A 19333-nucleotide genomic window follows, 5' to 3' on the forward strand; every position below is an offset into this window, starting at 1 on the left:
AATAAATCTACTGGAATAAAAATATCTTCAGATGGGAATAATAATAATGTAAATAAAAGAAGGCAATAATAAACTGAAATACCTCAAATAACATTAATTCAAAGAGTAATCTGTAACATAGAAGAATTCATAAATAAAATTGGAAAATTAATAAAAAGGAATATTGAACCTGATAAAAAGAGATAATCCTGAAAGCGCATAAAATCCTAAATCTAAATCCTAATCCTAAAGAGAGAGGAGAGAATCTCCCTCTCAAAACTAAACCTAAATCATGTAAAACTAACTAATTGGAGACTTTCCTTAGATGGATGCATTCCCACACTTCATAACCTCTGGTCTATACCTTCTAGACTTGGATTTGGGCCAAAAGGGCTTCAGAATTCGCTATGAGCGTTTTCTACAATTTCTAGTGCGTGGCCTCTGTCACGTGTCCACGTGGGTCATGCGGTCGCATCGTTCGGAGTTTTCCTTGTCACGCGGTCACGTCAGTCATGCGGCCGCGTCATATGTGTTCTGCTTAAGGCGCGCGGTCGCGTCAGTCATGCGGCCGCGTCAATGCCTTTTCGCGCTGGCATGCGGCCGCGTCGCCCATGCAATCGCGTGGCTGCCAGTTTCTTCAAAAACTCTATTTTGTGCTTTCCTTCCAATTTTGTATGTTTCCTTTCCATCCTTTAAGTCATTCATGCCTTAGAAGATCTGAAACTACTCAACACACTAATCACGGCATCGAATGGGAATAAAGGTAATTAAAATAATTAATTTTGAAGCATAGGAAACATGTTTTTCACATACATCACATAATAAGGAAGGGAAAGTAAAACCATGCAATTAATATGAATAAGTGGGTGAAGGATTGAATAAATCACTCAGATTAAGCACAAAATATATCATAAAATATGGGTTTATCAAGCACACATAGCCAAGTGTGCATACGCACAAGTAAGCGTGTATACGCACAAAAGAACATTCGGCCAAGTGTGCGTACGCACACATCTGTGCATACGCACAGGATCCTGCACATGATTTCATTAATGAAACACGTGGTGCACCATTTCTGAGGGCTTTTGGTCCATTTTGGAAGGCTTGAAGGCTGAATTTGGATGCTATATGAAAGGAAATTCAAAACATATCAAGAGAGCTCACTTAGATAGTTTTTAGAACATAATTAGGAGTAGGAGTAGTATAGAGTAGAATGCTCTCTTAGGATTTCATTTCCATTTCCATTGTAGCATTTTATAGCAAGGTTTAATTCTGGATTTTGCTTCTTTAATTGTAAGTACTCTCAATTTCCTTTTTAATTATAGCATTTTTACTTTCATTTCCTTTTGGTTCAAGTTACTTTGTTCATGATTGCAATTTTGAGTTCTTGAAGTTTTGATTGATGAATTTTATGTTTCATGCTTCCTTTCTGTTTGATTTCTTGTTTATATTTGGTTTTGTGAATAGTTGGTTATAGTTTCCTAATTTTTCTTGCAATTTCTCATGTTTTGGCTTTATGCCCACCAAGTGTTTGTGAAAATGCCACTTGGTAATTTTGAGTAGATTTTCACACCTTGGCTTGGGGTTTGAGTTCCTAGGATACTAGAGTCATAATGTCTGACATTTGGTGGTAATTCTTGGGAAGTTAGTTGACTCTTGTTTCCATTAAAGCTAGCCTTTTATCAACTAGTTTGGTAAGTTAGTTAGGACTTATAGATTAAGGTCAATTATGCTTGCTTGACTTACTCCTCGATGTTTGGGGTTAACTAAGCGAGATTAACTCATGTTAATTTCCATAGTTGTGGTTATGGCAATGATAGGATTCCTTAGACTCTCATTCTCAAGTCAAGACTTTTCATGCATATCTTAGCATTTTCACTAGTTTTGAACTTGTTTCCTTTTTGCTTGCATTAATTCCATGTTTGATCATCTCTTTGTTCTTTTATTTGTTAAGTTCATTTAATCTTTCGTTCCTTGATTCAAAACCCCTTTTTCTTAACAACCAAGAAAGTAGCACTTCAATTGCGTCCTAAGGAGAACGAGCCGAGGTTGAATTACTCTTGATCTCAGTTTATAATTGATTTGAATATTACATTTGATTGATGCTCAATTGTTGGGTTTGGACTATACTTGCAACGTACAAATTCTATTTTTAGTGCAAAAATCCAAACCTATGCTCTTGGGCATTGTCACCCCCCAAGACACCCGGATAACCCTTTTCTGGTTGATCTTGAGAAATATCCGGTGTTGCCTAAAGCAATTGAGTACAAGCCCAGGATGCAATATCCTCAAAGACTTCAGAAGGCCTCTAAAGACAAGCAATTTTCCAAATTTTTAGCGGTCTTCAGGAAGCTTCAGACCAACATTTCTTTTGCAGATGCCCTTGAACAAATGCCTCTTTTTGCCAAGTTCATAAAGGAGTTATTGACTAACAAGAGGAATTGGAAAGAGAATGAAACAGTGGTGCTTACTAAGGAATGTAGTGCTATTATTTAACAGGATCTCCTAGAGAAAATGCAAGATTGGGGAAGCTTTTTTATTCCTTGCACCATTAGAGACATCACTATTCAGAAGGCATTATGAGACCTTGGAGCTAGCATCAACCTCATGCCACTTTCATTGATGAGAAAGCTCCAAATTGATGAGGTAAAACTCACACGTATTTCTCTTCAACTTGCTAATCGACCAATTAAGTTTTCTTTGGGAGTTATTGAGAATTTACTTGTGAAAGTAAGACTATTTATTTTTCCTACTGAATTTTTCATACTGTATATGGAAGAGGACAAAAATACCTCTATTATTTTGGGAAGACCTTTTTTGATGTTCAAAAGGGTGAATTAACTCTAAGAGTCAATGAAGAGGAAGTTGTCCTTAATGTGTTTGAGGCCTTGCAACACTCCAGTGGTTCTGAGGGTGTATGAGAGACGGATTAGAGATAGATTATCAACTTAAAACCCTTCTTGGAGTAGTAGATGGTGGAGAGAAGAATGTTAATTGGCAAAGAAATGGAAAGTTCATCAAAGGAGCCAATCCAACATTTAGAGCTCCATTATGGTGCAAGAGTCAATTTAGTGGATTCTGGGGAGCGTCCAAGTGTTCTAATGGTGATTTAAAACAATGTTCATCTAAGTACAGCAATGAAGATGAACAAGAGACTAGAGTATGGGATCCAGGCATTGGTTTTAAGACTCAACACTTATGGATCCTAGTTGCTAGCTTGGAGTCTCTCAAGAGTTTGATGCAATTCATTTGGGACCCCAGAGGTCAAATCAAGAGTAAACTTGGTTGGAGATTCAAGGAGGAGTGGAAACATATGCCGTCCTAACAAGGATCTCCTCAAAAAGTCCAACTTAAGGACTTTAAACCAAAGTGCTAGGTGGGAGACACCCTACCATGGTAATATCCTTTTAACCTTCTCTCTTTTAGCTTCTATTTCTTGAATAATTGGTTATATTGCTTGGTTAGTTTAGTTGTTTTTTGATGTTTGATTAGGTAATTTTAGTAGAATAATGTGTTTTTAGAGTTTTAACATGTTTTGGGACTTGAAAACCTATTTTGGGTGTCATGTTTGATGCCTTGTGCGTGCGCATAGCCACCCTGTTTCTCCGTCCTTGTGCGTCCGCACAGTAATGTGCACGCGCACACTCCTAAACACCCTCTCTGTTCACAGCACGCGCACGGCTTGTGCGTGTCTACACTGCCCTCCTTTCTCCATGTGCGTCCGCACATCATGCGTGCGAACGCACATTTTACCTTTAAAAAAAAAAGAGAGACCCACATGTGCGTGCAAATAGCCCTGAGTGCACGCACAGCTTGTGACACCCCTTTTGCTCGCAGCACACGCACCCTTTGTGCGTGGTTCGTACCAAGTAATACCTCAAGTGAATGAGGGTCGATCCCACGAGGATTGATGGACTAAGCAATAATGGTTAAGTGATTTACTTAGTTAGACAAACAGAAAATGGTGTTTGAAAGATCAAAAACATTAAACAGTAATTTCAAAATATTAGAAAGAAAACAGTAAACGGGTTGTAAAATATATGGAGAAAACAGTTAAGGTTTGAGAGATATATATCTTCCGGATTGACTTTTTTTACTAACTATTTTAATCCTGCAAGATTTAATTCATGGCAAATTATATGTGACTAAACCCTAATTCCTTAGACCTTTTTAGTCTCCTCTAAAATTCATCAACCGCCAATTCCTTGGTCACTTAATTCCAATTAGAGGGTGAAGTTCAATTCTAGTTTATATGCCACAGAAATCCTAATTACCCAAACATAAGATGATTATATGTCACGTATCCCATTAAATCCAGATAATTAGAAATTTAGGAGAATATGTTTTCAAGCTGTTGTTCAAGTAAAGAGCTTTTCCAAGTTATACAAGAACTCAATTAGAACCAAGGTCATACTTCCGTTCCACCCAGATTCATAAAATAAAGAACGAAAACAATTTTCTTGAATTATAAATTAGTACATGAATTAAAATAGAAAAATAATAGTATCAATCCATACAATAGACAGAGCTCCTAACCTTAACAGTGGAGGTTTAGTTGCTTATGGTTCAGAGAGAAAACTAGGATTCAGGTAAACTGTAAATTGGACTGAGGTGGAATAATCCCCAGAAGAGAAGTTTCTTTTCCCTTTTATATCTAATCCTAATTAATTTTAAATTATAATTTTTAAAACTAAAATAATATCTTTTTCTATTTTTAAATAAAAATTAAAGTTTAAATCAGAATTAATTAAAGCAATCCACGCGTCCTCAATTGATGAATGGGGACCACTTGCTAAATTGACGAACTGGCGCCTAACTTGGAGTGGAACACTCCTAACTCGGGCTTGGCAGCATGAATTGGAGTTTCGTTGAGTGATGTTGTGCCTAACTTGGGATTTAGTGCGCCTTACTTGGAGTCACGCTAATTATTGCGTGTTGTTGATGGAAGAGAAGTATGGACTATTATATATGGAAAAGAAGTATGGACTATTATATATCATTGAAAAGCTCTGGAAGTTAGCTTTCCAACGCTACTAGAATCACATCCTTTGGACTTTTGTAGCTCGAGATATTTAGGTTTGAGTGCAGAAAGGTCAGGGTTGACAGCATCATTCGCCTTCTTCTCTTTTTCTGTGGAAACTCCATCAAATCCAGCCAAATGCTACCTAAAGTAAACAGAATTTCACACAACTCAAAGTAACATCCATAGTGGCTAAAATATAATTAATTCTTGATTAAACTCAACAAATTAAATGCAAATTCACTAGGAAAAGATAGGAAAGATGCTCACGCATCACAACACCAAACTTGAATTGTTACTTGTCCTCAAGCAACCAAACTAATATAGGCTTAGGATGTGATTTTGCATGAGAATGAGAGTTCGATTAAGCTCGTGTCTCTTCTTATAGTGGGGTTTACAACTGTAATCCTGAATAGTTTTGGCATCTCACTCTCCTTTGAATCAGAAGGATGTCACTGTCATTCGGAATTAGAATCCGGATAATTTTATGAATTCTCTAATCTTTTGTACTTCAATTTAATCCTTGAGCACAGCAAATTTCCTTTGATTCTCTTTTCTTTGGTGCTTTGCACCTTGAGCCTAGTCGTGACTTTAAATATTTTGTCTCAAGCTTCACTTGACACAAAAATACCACAAGCACTTAACTGGGGAACTCTCTTTAAGTTCTGATTTTTCTTTCAGTTACTCCCAGACAGTGGTGCTCAAAGCCTTTGGCATACTCTTGTCAAATGCATTTGATCTCGACTCTTAGTGTTTTGTCTCAAGGATTACTTGACACAATCACACAATCACACCACAAGCATATGACCAGAGAAACAACTCTTTGAGCTTTTAATCATGTCTGACCTCGTTAGTCATTGATGCTCAGAGCCTTAGACCTTGCTTTTATTTTTCTTTTGTTGTTTCTTCTGCTTCAAGGATTAAACTTTCACTTATTGTAGAGAATTCATAATAGTTTTCTAAATTCTTGTTCCATATACATCAACATTCTTTGATTCAAATTCAAATATACACTGTTCATGTCATGCATTTAGAGTCACAGAAAATACCACCATATTTGGATAAACGAGACTACTCTTAAAATTAAACTCAATTTCTCATGCACTACATCTTTTCTTCTTTCTTTTTGATTTCAAGCTCAGTGAGCAATACATGAGACACTTTCCAGAATTAAAGCAAATAACAGAAATTTTTTAAAAATAGCAGACTTAAACTAAAACCTAGGAACTTAAATAATAAAGGATCATGCGATAAATAAAGCAAAATGACAGAAAACAGGTATATATTAAAGTAATGGCAAACTATTATAGAAGGTGAAAAGAACTAAACCACCTCAATCAATCCTCGTGGGGATCTCTCTCCTCAGGATGTGCTCTGTAAGGCCCTCTTTATAGTATACTCATAAAAATGTTCTTCATGAAGCTTGGATCTAAATCTGTGTGCGTCATGAGAACTAGTGGCTGGCTCTTTTCCTTTTCTTTTCTTTGAAGATGTGGTAGTCTTGGGTGCCATTACAACAGAAAAACAGAAAGAAAAATAGAAAGTAGAGCGACAACACCAAACTTAAACTCTTTGCTTGTCTCCAAGCAAACTAAAGAAATACAAAGGGAAAGAAAAAATAGAAATTCAAATAGCAGAAAATAAAAGACAATGCTGAAAAAAAAAGTTTCCTATTTTTTTTTTTTGAATTATGAAAGGAGGGACGAAGAAAATAAAAGAGAAAATAGAAGAAGAGGGGAGGGGGGTTGGATAGGGGCACGGTGAAGGTTGAGAGGAAGAAGGGTTAAGGTTGTTGGCTTAGCGACGAAGGAATGTGGATAGAAGGAGGGAAGAGGGAAATCGGGTTGCTTGTTTTGCCAAAGAAAGACAAGGGTTGTGGTTTGAAGGGGGAAAGAAGTAGGCTTATATAGATGAGGGGAGTGGGTGAGGGGGTGTTGGTTGGAATGGGGAATGAATGAGGGGGTAGGTGGGGAGGAGACCATGGAAGTAAGGCTGCGCCTTACTTGGTTTGGAAACGATATGACCGCGCCTAACTTGTATGTGTGAGGGGGTGGATGCTATGCCTAACTTGGTGCCAGGGAACAAGGCCTTGTGCCGTACTTGAATGGAGTGGAAGGGACAACGCCTTACTTGCCTTGGGGAGCTTATCCTGCGCCTTACTTGGAACAAGTAGCAAGGCCTTGTGCCTTACTTGAATTGAGGCTGTGCCTAACTTGGCACCAGGCCTTCCCCAGCACTCCTTACTTGGAGCCTCCCGCAAGTCAAAAGTTCCACGGTGCCTAACTTGAAAAACACTACGCCTTACTTGGACCGTCTCGAGAGTACAAGAATCATTGGTCATCCACCTTGCGCCTAACTTGAAAATTCTCAAGTTAGGCGCAGACCCTCCAGAGAAGATTGCTCCTTGGTGCGTAGTATATGGCGCCTAACTTGAGAATTCTCAAGTTAGGCGCAGATCCTCCCGAGACAAATGCATCTCTGTGCGTTCTGTAACTCTGTTTTAAAAAACCTGTTCTGTTTCAAAATTCTGCATGATCCAAACATACGTAAAGCACAAAAAACAGTAAAAAATCAATAAAAATCAAATAGATAATAAAACTAATGCAACGGAAAAATAACTAAGGATACCAAAATATCGGGTTGCCTCCCGACAAGCGCTTCTTTACCATCACTAGCTTGACGGTCAGCTCCTCTAAGGAGGAGGATCATAGGGGCTCAGCTCTTCACCCCTCACTGTGAATCTTCTCCCTGTGTCCCTATAAAGTAGCTCAATATGCTCTAGAGAGAGGATTCTGTTTACTGTGTAAGTGAACACTGGATTGCTAGTCAACACCACTTTCATTCCTGGGGAGAAGCCTTCAGTGGAAATCTTTTTGTTTCTCCATCCCATGGGTACTTTCTTCTTTTTGGGGACCTCCTCCTTGGTGGATGATGCATTCCCGACACCAAACTTAGGTTTGATGTTAGGAGAAATTTTATTGATTGTCACCAAAGGAGGTTTGGGCTGCAGATTCTGCTGTGCATCATCAGGGGGTTCTTGAAGGTTTGGATCAATAAGTTTAGTCTGCATGCACCTCTCTTCTTCACCTGCTGAATATCTTTGAAGACATGAAAGACTAATTGCTCATTATGCACTCTAAGCACTAATTCACCTTCTTCCACATCAATCAGAGCTCTTCCAATGGCGAGGAATGGTCTTCCTAGAATTATAGAGGCATTCTCATCCTCCCCTGTGTCAATAATCACAAAATCTGCTGGGAGGAAGAACTTACCCACTTTGACCAAAATATTCTCCACTAATCCGTATGCAGGCTTCATAGATTTGTCTGCCATCTGTAATGCTATCCTTGTGGGTTGTGCCTCTTGGATTTGTAGCTTCTTTATCACAGACAAGGGCATTAAATTAATGCTTGCTCCCAGATCACATAACGCTTTCTCAAAGTTGTGCTCCCAATAGGGCATGGAATTTGAAAGCTCCCTGGATCTGGCATCTTCCTTGGCAAGTTATTTTGAATTATGGCACTACATTCCTTAGTCAGGACCACTGTCTCATCTCCCCTTAAAGGCTTCTTTTTTGACAACAGCTCCTTCATGAACTTGACATAGAGAGGCATTTGCTCCAAAACCTTAGCAAAAGGAATATTGATTTGCAGCTTTCTGAAGACTTCCAAGAACTTTGAAAACTACTTGTCCTTGGTCTCGTTTTGGAGTCTTTGAGGATATGGCATTTTAGGCTTGTACTCAGGAGCCTTTGGCAATGTAGGATAAGTGTCAAGAGAGTCCGGGAATGGGTTGTCCGCACGCTTTGGAGGGGCGTGCTCTACTTCTTCCTTCTTCTCCTTTGGAGCTTCTTTTTCAACTGGCTCCTCATTAACTTATGCTTCCATGCTTGCTACTTGTCCACTTATCATGGTGATAGCCTTGCATTCCTCTCTTGGATTCACCACTGTATCACCAATAAATGTATTTGAGGACCTCTTAGGTATTTGCTTGCTCAGTTGGCCCATTTGCACCTCCAAGTTTCTAATGGAAGCTCTGGTTTCCTACATAAAACTTTTCATTATCTCCCAATTAGAATCTTGTTGGGGTTGAAAATTTTCCTGCTGAGGTGGTTGTTGTTGATGAGACTGAAATTGGCGGTTATTGTGATTGTTCTGTTAGAAACCGCCCTGAGAATCTTTGTTGAAATTCTGAGATCTATGAGGTTGGTCCCTCCAACCAAAATTTGGGTGATTTCTCCACCCCTGATTGTATGTTTTAGAGTATGGATCATTATTGGGGTTTCTAGGACCACTCCCCATGTAATTTACCTGTTCAGAAGAGGATTGAGCATAATCATAATTATCATTTTGCACAAAATTATCTGTCATGTCATAAGGGACTTCTTGAGGTGAATTTTGGGTGTTGATAGCTGAAACTTTCATTCCACTCAACTATTGAGTAATTAAATTCATCTTCTAACTCAAAATTTTATTCTGAGCAAGGATAGTATTAAGAGCTTCTACTTCCATAACACCTTTCTTCTGAGGAGCCTCAGAGTTCACAGGATTTCTATTAGATGAGTATAAATATTGGTTGCTAGCAACCAACTCAATAAGCTCAATAGTCTCCTCCGGTGTCTTCTTCATGTACAATGAACCACCTGCAGAATTATCTAAGCACATCTTGGACATCTCACCCAAGCCTTCATAAAAGATATCTAGTTGGGTCCATTTGGAGAACATGTCCGGAGGACATTGCCTAGTCAGTAGCTTGTATCTCTCCCAAGCTTCATAAAGAGTTTCACCATCCTTCTGCCTAAAGGTCTGAACCTCCATCCTAAGCTTAGTCAGCTTCTTTGGTGGGAAAATTTTAGTAAGAAACACAGTAACAACCTTGTCCCAAGTATCCAAACTCTCCTTGGGTTGGGAATCTAGCCATAGCTTTGCTCTATCCCTCAGAGCAAACGGGAAGAGCATGAGTTTGTACACCTCAGGGTTCACTCCATTTGTCTTCACAGTATCACAAATCTGTAGAAAATTAGAAATAAATTAATTTGGGTCTTCTTGGGGCAAACCATGATACTGGCAGTTTTGTTGCACTAGGGTGACCAATTGTGGCTTCAACTCAAAGTTGTTTGCAGCTATAGGAGGCACCACAATGCTTTTTCCATAAAGATCTGCAGTAGGAGTAGTATGAGAGCCAAGCACTCTCCTAGGTTGTTCATTCCCATTCGGATTCGCCATATTGGCATTAGCAGCATTATTAGGATCCATAGTGGATTCTGCAGCCTTGTAAAGTCTTGCTTGTTGCAAACGCCACCTGAAAGTCCTCTCAGGTTCAGGATCAAAGTCTAAGTAAGGTTCCTTGTTTCTGTTCCTGCGCATAAACAGATAAAAGACAAGATGGAACTCTCTACGTTAGAGTGCAAAGAATTTCCAATGAGGTAACCTGTGTAAAGAGATAAAAATATTGAATAAAACAAACACTAAAATTTGAAAATTATTATTAAAATTAAGATTAAAAATTTTTTAAATTATTAGGCAAATTAAATAAGAAAAATTAAAATAAGACTAACTAGGGAACATCAAACTTAATTTCAAAAATTAAGAAAAATATTGATATTATTATTATTATTATTATTATTATTATTATTATTATTATTATTATTATTATTATTATTTCTTTTTTTATTTATTATTATTAAATTTTTTTTACGAGAACTAAATAATAAAAGAAAAAAGGAATAAAACGAAATAGGAGGGGAAGGGGGGTACGAACGAAAGAACACAAGAAAGAAGAAAAGAAAAAAATTTTTACGGGAATAAAAATAAACAAATAGAGAAATAAAAATTAATAATAATAAAATAAAACTAATTAAAAGAAAAATTATCTAATCTAAGAAATCAAACAACGAGTAGTTGTCAATCACAATCAATCCCCGGCAACGGCGCCAAAAACTTGGTACGGAATTTATAACCCACAAACTAACCGGCAAGTGCACTGGATCGTACCAAGTAATACCTCAGGTGAATGAGGGTCGATCCCACGAGGATTGAAGGACTAAGCAACAATGGTTAAGTGATTTACTTAGTTAGACAAACAAAAAATGGTGTTTCAGAGATCAAAAACATTAAACAGTAATTTCAAAATATTATAAAGCAAACAGTAAACGAGTTGTAAAATATATGGAGAAAACAGTTAAGGTTTCAGAGATATCTATCTTCCGGATTGACTTTTTTTACTAACTATTTTAATCCTGCAAGATTTAATTCAAGGAAAACTATATGTGACTAAACCCTAATTCCTTAGACCTTTTTAGGCTCCTCTAAAATTCATCAACCGCCAATTCCTTGGTCACTTAATTCCAATTAGAGGGTGAAGTTCAATTCTAGTTTATATGCCACAGAAATCCTAATTGCCCAAATATAAGAGGATTATATGTCACGTATCCCATTAAATCCAGATAATTAGAAATTTAGGAGAATATGTTTTCAAGCTGTTGTTCAAGTAAAGAGCTTTTCCAAGTTATACAAGAACTCAATTAGAACCAAGGTCATACTTCCGTTCCACCCAGATTCATAAAATAAAGAACGAAAGCAATTCTTGAATTATAAATCAGTACATGAATTAAAATAGAAAAATAATAGTATCAATCCATACAATAGACAGAGCTCCTAACCTTAACAGTGGAGGTTTAGTTGCTCATGGTTCATAGAGAAAACTAGGATTCAGGTAAATTGTAAATTGGACTGAGGTGGAATAATCCCCAGAAGAGAAGTTTCTTTTCCCTTTTATATCTATTCCTAATTAATTTTAAATTATAATTTTTAAAACTAAAATAATATCTTTTTCTATTTTTAAATAAAAATTAAAGTTGAAATCAGAATTAATTAAAGCATTCCACGCGTCTTCAATTGATGAATGGGGACCATTTGCTAAATTGACAAACTGGCGCCTAACTTGGAGTGGAGCACGCCTAACTTGGGCTTAGTAGCATGAATTGGAGTTTCGTTGAGTGATGTTGCGCCTAACTTGGGATTTAGTGCGCCTTACTTGGAGTCACGCTAATTGTTCCGTGTTGTTGATGATGTCTTGCGCCTAACTTGAATTTTCTCAAGTTAGGCGCAGCCCTTGCAGATTTTATGGAAGTGATATATGACCTATTATATATCTTTGGAAAGCTCTGGAAGTTAGCTTTCCAACGCCACTGGAATCACATCCATTGCATCTTTGTAGGTCGAGATATTTTGGTTTGAGTGCAGAGAGGTCAGGGTTGACAGCATCATTCGCCTTCTTCTCTTTTTCTGCGGAAACTCCATTAAATCCAGCCAAATGCTACCTAAAGTAAATAGAATTTGACACGACTCAAAGTAACATCCATAGTGGCTAAAAGATAATTAATTCATGATTAAACTCAACAAATTAAATGCAAATTCACTAGGAAAAGATAGGAAAGATGCTCACGCATCATGCGTACGCACACAAGCTGATTTCTTCTTGTGTGTACACACAGGACGTTGTGCGCACGCACACATGGCTTTGTGGTTCTTGTGCGTATGCACAGTGGGTTGTGCGCACGCACGCTCCAATGTGTGCTTCTCCTTTGTTTTCTTCATGTTTTTTCCCAATTCTATGCTTTTCTTCCACTCTTATCAAGCAATTCCAACCCATTACACATGAAATTACTCAACAAAACCATCAAGGCATCGAATGGGATAAAAGTAGGATAAAATTAGTCAAATTAAGCACAAAATAGCATGTTTTCAAAATTAAGCTCAATTTAGGGACTGAACACAAAAGTATGCTATTTGGATGAATAAATGTGGGTTTATATGATGAAATCCACTCAAATCAAACCAAAATATATCGTCAAATATGGACTCATCATTTCCCCCACACTTAAACAATAGCATGTCCTCATGTTAATCATAATAAAAGGAGAATGATCAAAGGGTGATGACAAGTCATCTTAGCCTAGTTTCACTAGTCTTTTTCTTTTGTTTTCAATTGATTTTATGCACTTTCTTGAGCCTTAAGTAAGCCAATTGGGTAGAATTTCATATTTCCTTTGATTCAATCAACCATGGATGAATTAATGCAAGTTCATGAGATTTTGTGCTATAATTGTCATGTATTATGAAAGAAACACAATCTCATGATTTGGAGCATAGCTTTGATTGTTTTGATTGATTGATGATAGGTGAAAAGAGTTTTAAAGAAGGTTGAAGAAAGAAGGAATGGCTAGGAGCAAGAGAGAACAAAAAGCTTGAGCCAAAGTTTGCCTCAAACTTTAGCTCAAAATTTTGGAAGAGTTGAAAACACCCTGGAGGAAAAAAGCTTGAGCCAAAGTTTGCCTCAAACTTTAGCTCAAACTTTTGGAAGAGTTGAAAACACCCTGGAGGAAAAAGCTTGAGCCAACGTTTGCCTCAAACTTTTTGGCAAACGTTGGCATCACAAAACCAACACCCTGGAGGAGAAAAGCTTGCGCCAACGTTTGCCTCAAGCTTTTTGGCAAACGTTGCCGCCACACTTGCACACCCTCGAGGAGAAAAGCTTGCGCCAACATTTGCCTCAAGCTTTTTGGAAAACGTTGGCGCCACACATGTACACAAGGGGATCCACGTTTGGCTAAAAGTTTGACCTCAAACTTTAGCTCAAACATGGATATCAGCAAAAGGAGGGCAGCTGGTATAAAAAGCTTGAGCCAAAGTTTGCCTCAAACTTTGACTCAAGCTTTTGTGATTCTTGGCCCAGTTCACAATGGGTTTCTCTCCAACTCCAAGAGCAATCAACAGAGGCTTTTACCAACCTAATTCCATCAAGAGCAAAGGCCCAATTCAAGGCTTGAAGATCATTTGAAGAAAGTGTATAAATAGCTTAGGATTAAAGTTTTAAAAGAGCTTTTCTTTGGAGAGAATTTTGGGAACACTTATAGAGAGCTCACCTTTACATTTTTGAATTGTTGCTTTAGAATTCTAGAGAATTGGGAAGGAGAATTGATCTCTCTTCTTCCTTGTTCTTGCTCAGCACTCTTTACTTTTCTTGTTTTGGATCTTGGGTGGAGAATTGAAGAAATTCTGTTTCAATCTCACCTTGAGATCTTGTTTAAATCTCTGCACAATTGAATTTCCATTTCTGTTAATTGCTTCTTCTTCTACTCATTCTGCAACTTACTTTTCTTTATTTCCGATTGCATCGTTCTTGTTGGATCTAGGAAGGCAGTGAGATCTAGACTCAGCTATCTAGTCTCTTGAGTCCTGAGATCTACAGCTTTCAATTTCAATTTCCTTATTTCGTCGCTACACCAAGCTTTTTCTCAATTCCGTTTTAGATCCGGTTTAATTCAAGTCATCTTCTACTTTTCTGTTTATTGCATTTTACTTTTCCTTGTTTGATTTCTGCAAATCCCATTCCCAATTCCCTTTACAATTCAAGCCATTTACATTTCTTGCACTTTAAGATTCTGCAATTTACATTTCTTGCAATCTAAGTTTCTGCAATTTATATTACTTGCACTTTAAGATTCAGCCTCTTTAATTTCTCTGCACTTTAAATTCTTGCCAATTGTCCCTCTCCCTTTTAATTTCATGCAACTTAGCTTCTGTCAAACACAAACAACTCAAATCAACTCTTGATTCGCTTGACTAAGTCAACCACTAAACTAAAATTGCTCAATCCTTCAATCCCTGTGGGATCGACCTCACTCCCGTGAGTTTTATTACTTGATGCGACCCGGTGCACTTGCCGGTGAGTATTGTGTGTTTGGAATTCGTTTTCCGAAAATACACATCAAGTTTTTGGCGCCGTTGCCGGGGATTGAAATAGATTGACAATGATTAAGTGAAGTGGAGATCTAGATCTAGCATTTTTATTTTTCTCTAACTTTGGATTAACCCACTAACTGTTTGAAATTTTGCTTAAGCTAACTGATGAGCGGATAATTTATACGCTTTTTGACATTGTTTTTAGTATGTTTTTAGTAGGATCTAGTTACTTTTAGGGATGTTTTCAATATATTTTGTGTTAAATTCACATTTCTGGACTTTACTATGAGTTTGTGTGTTTTTCTGTGATTTCAGGTATTTTCTGACTGAAATTGAGGGACTTGAGCAAAAATCAGATTCAGAGGTTGAAAAAGGACTACTGATGCTATTGGATTCTGACCTCCCTGCACTCAAAGTGGATTTTCTGGAGTTACAGAACTCTAAATGGCGCGCTTCCAATTGCGTTGGAAAGTAGACATCCAGGGCTTTCCAGCAATATATAATAGTCCATACTTTGGCCAAGAATTGACGACGTAAACTGGCGTTCAACGCCAGCCTTCTGCCCAAATCTGGCATCCAGCGCCAGAAAAGGATCCAAAACCAGAGTTGAACGCCCAAACTGGCACAGAAACTGGCGTTCAACTCCACAAATGGCCTCTGCACGTGTAACACTCAAGCCCAAGCCCAAGCACACACCAAGTGGGCCCCGGAAGCGGATTTATGCATCAATTACTACTCATGTAAACCCTAGTAGCTAGTTTATTATAAATAGGACCTCTTACTATTGTATTAGACATCTTTGGACGTCTGGTTCTTAGATCAGAGGGGCTGGCCACACGGCCATGCCTGGACCTTCACTTATGTATTTTCATACGGTAGAGTTTCTACACTCCATAGATTAAGGTGTGGAGCTCTGCTGTTCCTCAAAGATTAATGCAAAGTACTACTGTTTTCTATTCAATTCTTCTTATTTCGCTTCTAAGATATCCATTCGCACCCAAGAACGTGATGAAGGTGATGATTATGTGTGACGCTCATCATCCTTCTCCCTTATGAACGCGTGCCTGACAAACACTTCTGTTCTACATGAATTAAGCTAGAATGAGTATCTCTTAGATCTCCTAACCAGAATCTTCGTGGCGTAAGCTAGAATGATGGCAGCATTCAAGAGAATCCGGAAGGTCTAAACCTTGTCTGTGGTATTCTGAGTAGGATTCAATGATTGAATGACTGTGACGAGCTTCAAACTCGCGAGTGCTGGGCGTTAGTGACAGACGCAAAAGGAGGGTGAATCCTATTCCAGCATGATCGAGAACCGACAGATGAATAGCCGTGCCGTGACAGGGTGCATGAGCATATTATTCACTGAGAGGAGGGGATGTAGCCACTGACAACGGTGATGCCCTTGCATACAGCCAGCCATGGAAAGGAGTAAGACAGATTGGATGAAGATAGCAGGAAAGCAGAGGTTCAGAGGAACGAAAAGCACCTCCATTCGCTTATCTGAAATTCCTACCAATGAATTACATAAGTATCTCTATCCCTATTTTACTATATAATATTCGAAAACACCATTATCACTTTATATCTGCCTGACTGAGATTTACAAGGTGACCATAGCTTGCTTCATACCAACAATCTCCGTGGGATTCGACCCTTACTCACGTAAGGTATTACTTGGACGACCCAGTGCACTTGCTGGTTAGTTGTATCGAAGTTGTGACAATTATGAATTAAGATCAGAGCACCAAGCTTTGGAGCCATTACCAGGGATTATTCGAACCTGGAGATCACAATTTCGTGCACCAAGTTTTTGGCGCCGTTGCCGGGGATTGTTTGAGTTTGGACAACTGACGGTTCATCTTGTTGCTCAGATTAGGTAATTTTCTTTTTATTTTATTTTCAAAAATCTTTCAAAAATATTTTCAAAAATCTCTCATATGTTTTCGAAAAAAAAAAATTGTTTTCAAAAATTTTATTCAAAATTTTTAAGAATGAATTCTAGTGTTTCATGAAGCATGTTGAAGCCTGGCTGGCTGTAAAGCCATGTCTAAATTCTTTTGGACTGAGGCTTCAACTAATCACTTCAATGCATGTAATTCCATATATCACATGCTGAAGCTTGGCTGGCCATTGGCCATGTCTAGTGTTTTGGACTGGAGCTTTCTTTGAAAGCTTGGCTGGCTAGTGAGCCATGTCTAATTCCTGGACTGAAGCTTTAGACTAAGAATGCAAGATTCCTGGAATTCATATTAAAAATTTTGGAATCCTTATTTTTTCTTTTAAATTTTCGAAAAATATAAATAAAAATCCAAAAAAATTAGAAAATCATAAAAATCAAAAATATTTTGTGTTTCTTATTTGAGTCTTGAGTCATGTTATAAGTTTGGTGTCACTTGCATATGCATCTAGCATTTTTCGAAAATTTCATGCATCCATAGTGTTCTTCATGATCTTCAAGTTGTTCTTGGTAAGTCTTCTTGTTTGATCTTGATGATTTTTTGTTTTGTGTCTTTTCATGTTTTTCATATGCATTCTTGAATTCTTAGTGCGTAAGCATTAAAGAATTCTAAGTTTGGTGTCTTGCATGTTTTCTTTGCATTAAAAATTTTTCAAAATTATGTTCTTGATGTTCATCATGACATTCATAGTGTTCTTGGTGTTCATCTTGACATTCATAAGCATTCTTGCATGCATTCATTGTTTTGATCTAAAAAGTTCATGCATTGCATAATTTTCATGTTTTTCATAAAAATTTCAAAAATCAAAAAAATATCTTTCCCTGTTTCTCTCATCAAATTCGAAAATTGAGTTGACTTTTTCAAAAATTTTTAAAAAAATCAAGTTGTTGCCAATGAGTCAAATTAAATTTTCAATTTGAAAATCTTATCTTTTTCAAAATCTTTTTTAAAAATCAAATCTTTTTCAAAATTCTTAGTTATTTTCGAAAATTCCAAAAATATTTTTCAAAAATCTTTTTCTTATTTTTATACCAAATTTTCGAAAATAACTTAATCAATTAATGTTTTGATTCAAAAATTTGAAGTTTGTTACTTGCTTGTTAAGAAAGATTCAAACTTTAAGTTTTAGAATCATATCTTGTGATTTCTTGTGAATCAAGTCATTAATTGTGATTTTAAAAATCAAATCTTTTTCAAAACTAATTTCTATCATATCTTTTCAAAATATCTTCTTATCTTATCTTTTTCAAAAATATCTTTTCAAAATATCTTTCCTAACCTCCTAACTACTTATCTTTTCAAAATTGGTTTTCAAAATTTGTTTCAACTAACTAACTAACTTTTTGTTTGTTTCTTAACTTTTTCAAAACCACCTAACTAACTCTCTCTCTCTAATTTTCGAAAATATCTCCCTCTTTTTCAAAAATTTCTTTTTAATTAACTAATTATTTTTATTTTCTATTTTTGATTTCAAAAATTTCGAAAAAAAAAAATACTAACAATTTTCAAAAAAACAATTTTCAAAAATCACTAACTCTTTTTCAAAATAATTTTCGAAAATTATTCCTCCCCCATCTCATTCTATTTATTCATTCATGTCCTAACATCTCATCTCACATTCCAATCCTCACAGTTGTGTTTCTTCCTTTACATCACATCCTTTATCTCCCCCTATTCTTCTACTTACAAAGGGATCCCTATACTGTAGTATAAAGGATCTCTATTATTATTATTATCATTTTTCTGTCCATTCTTCCTTGTATTAAGAGCAGGAGCAAGGATAAGAACATTCTTGTGGAAGCAGATCCAGAACCTGAAAGGACTCTGAAGAGAAAATTAAGAGAAGATAAAATACAACAATCCAGAGATAACCTTTCAGAAATTTTCGAACAGGCAGAGGAGATGGCAGGCGAAAATAATAATAATGAAAGGAGGATGCTTGGTGACTTTACTGCACCTAATTCCAATTTACATGGAAGAAGCATCTCCATTCCTGCCATTCGAGCAAACAACTTTGAGCTGAAACCTCAGTTAGTTTCTCTGATGCAGTAGAACTGCAAGTTTCATGGACTTCCATCTGAAGATCCTTTTCAGTTCTTAACTGAATTCTTGCAGATATGTGATACTGTTAAGACTAATGGAATAGATCCTGAAGTCTACAGGCTCATGCTTTTCCCTTTTGCTGTAAGAGACAGAGCTAGATTATGGTTGGATTCTCAACCCAAAGACAGCCTGAACTCTTGGGATAAGCTGGTCACGGCTTTCTTAGCCAAGTACTTTCCTCCTCAAAAGCTGAGCAAGCTTAGAGCTGATGTTCAAACCTTCAGACAAAAAGAAGGTGAATCCCTCTATGAAGCTTGGGAAAGATACAAACAGTTGACCAAAAAGTGTCCTTCTGACATGCTGTCAGAATGGACCATCCTGGATATATTCTATGATGGTTTATCTGAGCTATCAAAGATGTCACTGGACACTTCTGCAGGTGGATCTATTCACCTAAAGAAAACGCCTGCAGAAGCTCAAGAACTCATTGACATGGTTGCTAATAACCAGTTCATGTACACTTCTGAAAGGAATCCTGTAATCAATGGGACGCCTATGAAGAAGGGAGTTCTTGAGGTTGATAC

General features: G+C 37.2%; 2 non-coding genes across 2 annotated transcripts; one reads left to right on the forward strand and one right to left on the reverse strand.

Moving 5' to 3' along the window:
- The first annotated feature begins 9718 nt into the window (after window positions 1-9718).
- On the forward strand, window positions 9719-9825 carry LOC112761643 (small nucleolar RNA R71). Its single transcript, XR_003182030.1, has one exon. It is a non-coding gene; the product is annotated as a small nucleolar RNA R71 (small nucleolar RNA).
- A 9179-nt stretch (window positions 9826-19004) lies between these two features.
- LOC112761721 (small nucleolar RNA R71) lies at window positions 19005-19108 on the reverse strand. Its single transcript, XR_003182102.1, has one exon. It is a non-coding gene; the product is annotated as a small nucleolar RNA R71 (small nucleolar RNA).
- Window positions 19109-19333: the final 225 nt, after the last annotated feature.

Source organism: Arachis hypogaea, chromosome 16 (assembly GCF_003086295.3).
Source record: "Arachis hypogaea cultivar Tifrunner chromosome 16, arahy.Tifrunner.gnm2.J5K5, whole genome shotgun sequence".
In the NCBI taxonomy this organism is placed as follows: Eukaryota; Viridiplantae; Streptophyta; class Magnoliopsida; order Fabales; family Fabaceae; genus Arachis; species Arachis hypogaea.